Source organism: Physeter macrocephalus, chromosome 14 (assembly GCF_002837175.3).
Source record: "Physeter macrocephalus isolate SW-GA chromosome 14, ASM283717v5, whole genome shotgun sequence".
In the NCBI taxonomy this organism is placed as follows: Eukaryota; Metazoa; Chordata; class Mammalia; order Artiodactyla; family Physeteridae; genus Physeter; species Physeter macrocephalus.
Window position 1 is genome coordinate 105,845,364 of NC_041227.1, and position 10,645 is coordinate 105,856,008.

At 41.8% G+C, this 10,645-nt stretch overlaps 1 pseudogene; it reads right to left on the reverse strand.

Moving 5' to 3' along the window:
- Nucleotides 1-281: 281 nt before the first annotated feature.
- The window catches only part of LOC112065962 (phosphatidylcholine transfer protein-like), a 122,028-nt pseudogene continuing 111,664 nt past the window's right edge, over nucleotides 282-10,645 (reverse strand).

Genomic DNA, 10,645 nt, shown 5'->3' on the forward strand with positions numbered 1-10,645 from the left:
CTCTGAGGTGGTGTTGTCAGTCGGCTACCTACCACCCCCCTAGAACGGCACAATGGAATGGCTATGTTCCCTACTGAGGACTTCCCTTTTTAGAAACAAGCAATCTGACCCACATTCAACCGCCAGTCCTGGGGTGGGGAGAGTGGAAGGGAATTGGGGACTACATTCTGGAGAGCGTGCAGGCCTCTGAAGATGAAAAAGTGACAGGCAAACTGAGCATCAGTAGTTGTGGCACTTCCAGGGACATCATTCCATGGACACAGACCTCCCAATTCTCTCTCTTAGGATCTCCTGGGATAGTTATGACAGGCATTCACCACGCTTTTCAAGTAGGTAGGAACTCCTTTCTGCAAAGGAAAGAAGACTGTCATTTCTATGTCCTCACAGTGATTACTCCTGATTCTTTGGGATGTGGCAAAGGTAAAGGAAGATGGCTTTGGGAGTAATAAATATGAATATAGGGCCCCTAACCAGATATCCATAGAATGTTGCCACAGATGATGACAAAATGTAAGACACAGGGCACAGGTAAGGCTGGATGTCAGGGCCCAGTGTTATAAGACCTTGCTGTATATTTTGGCTTTTGCTAAGAAAAAGCTAAGATATTTCTGAGACATCATTTTTTGAAAAGAAAAAATTAAAAACAGGAAATTGGATTGGATTGGGTGGTGGGATTCTTCCAAAGAAATGAGAGAAAGGACTTGCTTTGTAGCGTTAGACAAGGGTAAGAATTGGGGTTAAGAGGCAGGATATGTCATCCTTTACTCATTGTTGAACATTGCCCAAGGCTTTCCCCAAACATTGTCCTATTTACTCCTTCTCTACAGGGTGAAAATATCCATCTCCGTTTTTAACAGGGAAAAAATTGATGGCTTCCCTAGATTATCCAGTTAGAAGCGGGGCCAAGATTCAATACACAATGTGTTTGACTCAAATCCTATGTGCTTTTTCACTCTCCCAGGGAACTGGTGAGGCTTCCAGCCAACAAGTAGGACCTTACAAAGCAGACGGAATGGTCGCCATGATTCCAGGTCCTAGGCAGTCCTTAGTGATCTGAGTACCACTGTGGTTCCCTCTCCTTACAGAAAAAAAAAAAAAAAGAAAAACCGTAAAAAATACTGGAGCCTTCCACAGGCTTGGCCATGTCTGATTGTCTCCCGAGCCAGGTTGGCCTCTCCATAAGCAGATACAGGGTCCACAGGCACCACTGTTCCTACAAGGAGCAGGCTACTGTCCAGACGTTCCAGAGAGTGATCTTGGTGGGATCCCAGGGGAAGAGCAGGGAGGGGCTGGCATTCCAGGTAAAGATTCTTTGCCTTTTGTCCCAGCCTCTGTGCTGGGTATTGGCAACCCCAGTACTAACCATAGTCACTCAACAGAGCTGCTTCTTAAAAGAGCATCATGAGGGCTGAGAGAGAGCGTCTCTTCAGGCTGACAGCCCCACGGGCTAAGTCAACATTTGCCATACACACTTCCCCTCCTGCCTCCTGGGATCTCACCTTGGCAGCCCACTTAAAGAGCCAGTTTGGAACTGGGCTATCCAGGCTATCGAAGTAATACATGAAAACTAGACAGGGAAAAAAGGACAATTTAGAAGGAGGAGACATATTAAAAATACAGCAGTAAACCTTGCAAAACTTCCAACTTTATATTCAGGCCCAGATAGTAAGGAGAGAGATAACATGGAATTCAAGTGGATTCTCCCCTCTGCCTTGCCTCATGAGAGACTTACATGTAAACATTTTGAAAAACAGCAAAGGCACATTCTGCTGCTATTTATTAAACACCTGGCAATGACTAGACACTTGGATATAGTCTCTCATTTAATTATCTTAATCCCAAGGAGTTGAAAAAATTAAACCCCAGTTTACAAATAATAAAATGGAGACTCAGAAGAGTGCGGTGACAAGCCCAATGCGGCAGATCTAACACACGTCACAACTACAGTTCAGATTTTGCCACAGCCTCAAGGCCACGCCCATTCCAGTCCAGCAGGTGGCCGCTTGGACGCCTCCCAGCGTCTCTCCTGAGGCTGGAACTCAAGGCAGGCAGGTCCTGAGTCCCTGGGTTTTTGCTGAGCAGGAGCTGCCTCCTCAAAGACAGTCTTGCCAGACCTCCTTCCCACCCCCGGCTGGTGTGTACATAGACAGGACTAGCCCAAAGTGAGTTTCTAAACCTCCTAGTTCACTTGGAGGTTCTGATTTCATCTGGATAATGCAAGAGTCAGCAAAGAATGAATTGATGAGATTTAAAAATCCACCTTGCATTGTAGCCAAGATTCTGGGGGTAAATTGAGTCTCACTCTTTTGCACCCATGGGAATAAGCATCATGCATTTTACGTGACCTTTAGATGGGTGGTCCTGGCCAGTGAGCCAACACGTGCTGTCTTTTTACTTTTGCTCCAGTTCCTGCCATCACTCTGGATTGCCAACCTCTGCTTGAACTGCCTCACCGAGAGCACGCCTGACTTCTCTGGAAACTGTAGCATAGAGGTGCTCTGGGCCAGGATCACGTGGACCATTAAACTCCATCTCTTGGTGCTGCTGCACGTAGACATACTACACCTCCAGGCAAGGCACGACATCAAGGCCAGCACCTCAGATGGGCAGAAGCCCGCAAGCCAGAAGCAAAGGGAGATGATTCTGTTCCTCCACTTGGCATTTGCTCCCTTGCACTGTTACTTCACTTCCTGCCCCGTCTGCCGACCTGCCCTGCAAAACTGTGGCTCCTCCAACCTGGTGTTCTCATTTAAGAGGGTGCATTACCCACTAGTGAGTGATTCCTTGCTGCTTTTAATTTGTGGGGAACCCACTTCTCCTTTCTCCAAGAAGTCAATGAGATCTCAGAGGATTGGTCACTTATCAGCTGTGTGATCCTGGGTTGGTTACTCACCTTTCCTGAGATTGGTTTCCTTATGCAAGAAAAGACAGTAACATTGCCCTGCAGGCAGACTTGGTGGGGACAGTGGAGAGAGACTGGAGCAGAATAAGTGCTCAGTAAACAATGGGGCCATTGCTCTCTGTCCTCCTGCTAAGCCCCAATCACTGACCTCTATGCACAGAGGATGGTCAGGAAAGGTTATTTACACCTGCAGATCATAAGAAGACACATGAATACTCAAATAGTTAGTAGGCAGATGCCCTTGCTGGCTCTGGTTCACCAGGAATAACAAAGCCATTTCAACTCAATAAATACTCACAGAACAACTGCTATGTCTATGGTGCTATCACAGGGAACCTAATTCAATCCTAAGGAACAACAGGAGTCACCACTAACTGAGCCCTTACCATGGACATACATCGTGTGCTTTACATTTAGCATCAGTTTTGATCCTGAGAAAGTCCCTGTGAGTTCAACATAAATATCCCCATCTTACAGATGACAAAATTGAGGATCAGAGAAATAAAGAAACTTCCTTAAGATCCCATAGTCCAGCTGAAGTGATGGAACCTGAATTTGAAGCCAGATCTGACTCCAAAACCTGGTAAGACATACACAGCTGCAGAGGGCTCAGCTCTTCAATGTGTTCATTAGACCTTCCCATGGCAGAATTTTAGATTTCACAGGAGAAGGAATTAAAAGCCTAAAACAATCCCCAAAAAAATCACCCTAAGTGTAATATAATTTCACTTACTGCAACAGCCATGACCACAGCCCCAGGCCAGCTCAGAGTCTCTACAGCACCCACGGTGGTCTGTCCCTCGCCCAGGCACCCTGCAAGATGGTCTATTGCCCCCACTCTCTAGGTTCTGGTAAGTAAAGTTCTTAAATGTTTTAGGGAAGAAAGGATGTTGCTTTGGCTCTGGATTTCCTCTCTCCGAAGCTTTTTATTTTTTCCTCACAGCAAATATTGTCCCACAACTTGCTCAGCTTGTGTGATAGACATCACCTGATACTCCACTGTGGAAAAATTAACTTGATGTGTTGATTACAATGTGGCAGAGGTCTTTGCAGGGTTGGAAGGTCCAGCGTGCCACACAGCCTATGACTGGAGAACTACCAGTTCACTTAGGCCCAGAGAAGTGAAGGGCCTTTTCAAGTTCACACAGCAAACCAGGAAATGAGTGCACAATCAACCTGGAATCTTTCCCTCCAAAACTAATGTTCTTTTCCTCTACACTGTTCTCTGTTCTCAAAAATTGAATAGCCCTTATAGGAGAGATATATGTGTATATACAATACAAAGACTAAGATAGTCATTATCGGATTGTGTGGCATAGGAAAGCCAATGAAATAGAACTTCAAGGAGCCCCAGGTGTCCACTCCTGAGAACAACCACCAGCAGTGTCCCCGTGAGGTCAGACTGGTGGGGTTGCCTTGATCCAGATCACCTTCTCTGGACACAGCTGGACCTGGACCCACGCCTGCCTATACAGCCCACTGGTGGTGAGAACCGATGAGAACCTGAGCGGGTTCTGAACTTCCCTTTGCCTCAGTTTCCTTCCCTGTCTGATGGGGATGATGGCTCCTACCCTGCACAGTTGTTGGCAGGAGGAGAGAAAACCGCATAAAATCTAAAGGATTAGGTAACTACAATTTGTTGAATTCCTACCACCTGTATACAAACTAACTAGCAGTCTGTGGGAATTGTGCCAGAAATTAACCCTTATGTAATTTATAATCTAGTTGGTAGACAGACACAAAGCACACACAAACAATACCCACAAACACACCCCCATGCTCCCTGTCTTTCTAGAGAACAATTATTTAGGAACATACATACTTAAAGAATGTTAGAGCTAGAAAAGATTCCAGTGATCATGCCGTTCAGTGGTTTCCAAACACTTTTTTTAAAATCTCCGAGTCCCTTTGTTAAAAGGATCCTTTATAGAATTGAGTGTGTGAAACACTCAGCTGTGATGATTGAAGAGAACAGTGGAGTTGAAATCTCACCTGTCCCTGCTTATATTCTACCCCATCCTCCCACCCAGTAAATGTCCATCAAACCCTCCTGGGTTGGTCCTAAGCCAGGCTTCTTAGAACCTTGAAGTGTCAGCTAAAACTCCTCACATTCCATTCAACTGCTTCATATCATAATTGAGGGAACTGAGGGTAAGAAGCATATACAGTGTCCAAAGTCAGTAGTTGAGGAGGGAATGCTGTGGAGTCAACAAAACGGGAGGGAAGGTAGAGAGAGCTGGAAACGTGGGTCCTGAGATCCAGCCCCAATTCAGCCATGCAACACCTGTCTGTGTGCCTCTGTCACATTACCTCTCTGGGTCCCTATTTCCTCCTCTAAAGATAGAGGGAGTGTATTGAATACTATTGATCAAAAGTTTTTTGCAGGTCCCCCATTCTGTGGCCCAACAATTTCAAGCCCTAGAAAATTTCTCAGGAAAGTATGAGCTGCACTCCCGTGACCACAAGTACAGATGCTCCACGTAGTCAGGCCCAGAAATCACATCTGAGGTCTCTGAAAGCCACATAAGAGGGAACAGCTTTAGCAGATGCTTCTGCAAGAATTAAAGATAATGTTTTCCACACCAGGTGGACATACCACCACTGGGTGATGGCCACAGGGCATGTAAACACTTAGAAAGCTGAGTAATGGTGCATCTTTGGAAAGGATACATCCCTGTTGAACTTGAGAGAAGGGCACTTCACCTTCCAGTAGATCATTACCTCTCTGTTGCATTCTTCTTCATAGAGTTCTAAAAAAAAAAAAAACACAAAAGTTACTGCATCTGGAAGCCTCTGTGGCTTCAGTTAACAAGAAGCTTTGATATGAAAACCTTATAGGAAAGATAAACCAACAACTTACAAAGCACAGAATTCTAGAAAAAGACAGATTCATTACCACTGAAAGCTTGTGCCCAGGGACAGTGTCCAGTAGATATAAAAACACAGTAAAAATTTAAAAACCCAACAAAGAGGGCTTCCCTGGTGGCACAGTGGTTGAGAATCCGCCTGCTAATGCAGGGGACATGGGTTTGAGCCCTGGTCTGGGAGGATCCCACATGCTGCAGAGCAACTAGGCCCGTGAGCCACAACTACTGAGTCTGTGCGTCTGGAGCCTGTGCTCCACAACAAGAGAGGCCGCGATAGTGAGAGGCCCGCGCACCACGATGAAGAGTGGCCCCCGCTTGCCACAACTAGAGAAAGCCCTGGCACAGAAACGAAGACGCAACACAGCAAAAATAAATAAATTAACTAATAAACTCCTACCCCCAACATCTTCTTTAAAAAAAAAAAAAACCAACAAAGCTCGTTCATCATATACCACAAACAACATTCTCAGATAGAATGCAGTGAAACAAAATTAAGTATTCATAAATAAATTTTAAGGTTTGAAAATCAGGGTAACCACCAGATGTCAGTAGAGTATGATTAGTTTTACTATTGTGTCCTTATGCCACTTTTAGATTTCTTTTCTTTTTCTTTTTTTTTTTACCATCTTTACTGGAGTATAATTGCTTTACAGTGTTGTGTTAGTTTCAGCTGTATAACAAAGTGAATCAGCTATATGTATACATATATCCCCATAACCCCTCCTTGCATCTCCCTCCCACCCTCCCTATCCCACCCCTCTAGGTGGTCACAAAGCATCGAGCTGATCTCCCTGTGCTATGCGGCTGCTTCCCACAAGCTATCTATTTTACGTTTTGTAGTGTATATATGTCCATGCCACTCTCTCACTTTGTCCCAACTTACACTTCCCCCTCACTGTATCCTCAAGTCCATTCTCTACATCTACATCTTTATTCCTGTCCTGCCCCTAGGTTCTCCAGAACCATTTTTTTTTTTAGATTCCATATATATGTGTTAGAATATGGTATTTGTTTCTCTCTTTCTGATTTACTTCACTCTGTATCACAGACTCTAGGTCCATCCACCTCATTACAAATAACTCAATTTCATTTCTTTTTACGTCTGAGTAATATTCCATTGTATATATGTGCCACATCTTCTTTATCCATTCATCTGTTGATGGACACTTGGGCTGCTCCCATGTCCTGGCTATTGTAAATAGTGCTGCAATGAACATTGGGGTACATGACCCTTTTTGAATTATGGTTTCCTCAGGGTAATTGCCCAGCAGTGGGATTGCTGGGTCATGTGACAGTTCTATTTTTAGTGTTTTAAGAAACCTCCATACTGTTCTCCATAGTGGCTGTATCAATTAACATTCCCACCAGCAGTGTAAGAGGGTTCCCTTTTCTCCACACCCTCTCGAGCATTTGTTGTTTGTAGATTTTCTGATTATGGCCATTTTGACCAGTGTGAGGTGATACCTCATTGTAGTTTTGATTTGCATTTCTCTAATGATTGGAGATGTTGTTCATACTTTCATATGTTTGTTGGCAATCTGTATATCTTCTTTGGAGAAATGGCTGTTTAGGTGTTCTGCCCATTTCAGGATTGTGTTGTTTGGTTTTTGATATTGAGTTGCATGAGATACTTGTATGGTTTGGAGATTAATCCTTTGTCAGTTGCTTCATTTACAAATATTTTCTCCCTCCAGCACTACTTATTGAAGACGCTGTCTTTTCTCCATTGTATATTCTTGCCTCCTTCATCAAAGATAAGGTCACCATATGTGCATGGGTTTATCTCTGGCCTTTCTATCTTGTTCCATTGATCTATATTTCTGTTTTTGTGCCAGTACCATACTGTCTTGATTAATGTAGCTTTGTAGTATAGTCTGAAGTCAGGGAGTCTGATTCCTCTGGCTCCGTTTTTTCCCCTCAAGACTGCTTTGGCTATCCGAGGTCTTTTCTGTCTCCATACAAATTGTGAAATTTTTTGTTCTAGTTCTGTGAAAAATGCCAGTGGTAGTTTGATAGGGATTGCATTGTATCTGTAGATTGCTTTGGGTAGTAGGGTCATTTTCACAATGTTGATTTTTCCAATCCAAGAACATGGTATATCTCTCCATCTGTTTGTATCATCTTTAATTTCTTTCATCAGTGTCTTACAGTTTTCTGCATACAGATCTTTTGTCTCTTTAGGTAGGTTTATTCCTAGGTATTTTATTCTTTTTGTTACAGTGGTAAATGAGAGTGTTTCCTTAATTTTTTTTTTCAGATTTTTCATCATTAGTGTATAGGAATGCAAGAGATTTCCATGCATTAATTTTGTATCCTGATAATTTACCAAATTCATTGATTAGCTCTAGTAGTTTTCTGGTAGCATCTTTAGGATTCTCTATGTATAGTATCATGTCGCCTGCAAACAGTGACTGTTTTACTTCTTCTTTTCCGATTTGAATTCCTTATATTTCTTTTTCTTCTCTGATTGTTGTGGCTAAAACTTCCAAAACTATGTTGAATAAAAGTAGTGAGAGTGGGCAACCTTGTTCTTGTTCCTGATCCTTGTGGAAATGGTTTCAGTTTTTCACCATTGAGAACCATGTTGGCTGTGTCATATATGGCCTTTATTTGTCATATATGTCCTTTATTATGTTGAGGTAAATTCCCTCTATGCCTACTTTCTGGAGGGTTTTTATCATAAATCGGTGTTGAATTTTGTGGAAAGATTTTCCTGCATCTATTGAGATGATCATATGGTTTTTATCCTTCAATTTGTTAATAAGATGTATCACATTGATTGATTTGCATATATTGAAGAATCCATGCATACCTGGGATAAACCCCACTTGATCATGGTGAACAATCCTTTTACTGTGCTATTGGATTCTGTTTGCTAGTATTTTGTTGAGGATTTTTGCATCTATGTTCATCAGTGATATTGGCCTGTAGTTTTCTTTTTTTGTGACATCTTTGTCTGGTTTTGGTATCAGGGTGATGGTGGCCTCGTAGAATGAGTTTGGGAGTGTTCCTCCCTTTGCTATACTTTGGAAGAGTTTGAGAAGAATAGGTGTTAGCTCTTCTCTAAATGTTTGATAGAATTCACCAGTGAAGCCATCTGGTCCTGGGATTTTGTTTATGGGAAGAATTTTAATCACAGTTTCAATTTCAGTGTTTGTGATTGGTCTGTTTATATTCTCTATTTCTTCCTAATTCAGTTTCAGAAGGTTGTGCTTTCTAAGAATTTGTCCATTTCTTCCAGATTGTCCATTTTATTGGCATAGAGTTGCTTGTAGTAATCTCTCATGATCCTTTGTATTTCCGCAGTGTCATTTGTTACTTCTCCTTTTTCATTTCAAATTCTGTTGATTTGAGTCTTCTTCCTTCTTTTCTTGATGAGTCTAGCTAGTGGTTCATCAATTTTGTTTATCTTCTCAAAGAACCAGCTTTTAGTTTTGTTGATCTTCGCTACTGTTTCCTTCATTTCTTTCTCATTTATTTCTGATCTAATCTTTATTTCTTTCCTTCTGCTAACTTTGGTTTTTTGTTGTTGTTCTTCTTCTTTCCCTAATTGCTTTAAGAGTAAGGTTAGGTTGTTTATTTGAGATGTTTCTTGTTTCTTGTGGTAGGATTGTATTGCTATAAGCTTCCCTCTTAAAACTGGTTTTGCTGCATTCCATAGGTTTTGGGTCACCGTGTTTTCATCATCATATGTTTCTAGGTATTTTTAAATTTCCACTTTGATTTCTTCAGTGATCTTTTTGTTATTTAGGAGCGTATTGTTTGGCCTCCATGTGTTTGTATTTTTTACATTTTTTTCCTGTAATTGATATCTAGTCTCATAGCATTGTAGTCAGAAAAGATACCTGATATGATTTCAATTTTCTTAAATTTACCAAGGCTTGATTTGTGACCTAAGATATGGTCTATCCTGGAGAATGTTCCATGAGCACTTGAGAAGGAAGTGTATTCTGTTGTTTTGGGATGGAATGTTTGATAAAGTACACTTAATGTGTCATTTAAAGCTTGTGTTTCCTTATTTATTTTCATTTTGGATGATCTGTCCATTGGTGAAAGTGGGTGTTAAAGTCCCTACTATGATTTTGTTACTGTCAATATCCCCTTTTATGGCTGTTAGCATTTGCCTTATGTATTGAGGTGCTCCTACGTTGGGTGAATAAATATTTACAATTGTCGTATCTTCTTCTTGGATTGATCCCTTGATCATTATATAGTGTCCTTCTTTGTCTCTTGTAATAGTCTTTATTTTAAAGTCTATTTTGTCTGATATGACAATTGCTACTCCAGCTTTCTTCTGATTTCCATTTGCATGGAATATCTTTTTCCATCCCCTCACTTTCAGTCTGTATGTGTCCCTAAGTCTGAAGTGGGTCTCTTGTAGACAGCATATATATGGGTCTTGTTTTTGTATCCATTCAGCCAGTCTGTGTCTTTTGGTGGAAGCATTTAATCCATTTACATTTAAGGTAATTATCAATATGTATGTTCCTATTACCTTTTGGTTGGAGCATTTAAACCGTTTACAATTAAGGTAGTTATCAATATGTATGTTCCTATTACCATTTTCTTAATTGTTTTGGGTTTGTTTTTGTAGATCTTCTCCTTTTCTTGTGTTTCCAGCCTAGAGAATTTCCTTTAGCATTTATTGTAAAGCTTGTTTGGTGGTGCTGAATTCTCTTAGCTTTGGCTTGTCTGTAAAGGTTTGAATTTCTCTGTCGAATCTCAATGAGATCTTTGCTGGGTACAGTAATCTTGGTTGCAGGTTTTCCCCTTTCATCACTTTTTTTTTTTTTTTTTTTTGGGGTATGCGGGCCTCCCTCTGCTGCGGCCTCTCCCGTTGCGGAGCACAGGCTCCGGACGTGCAGGCCCAGCGGCC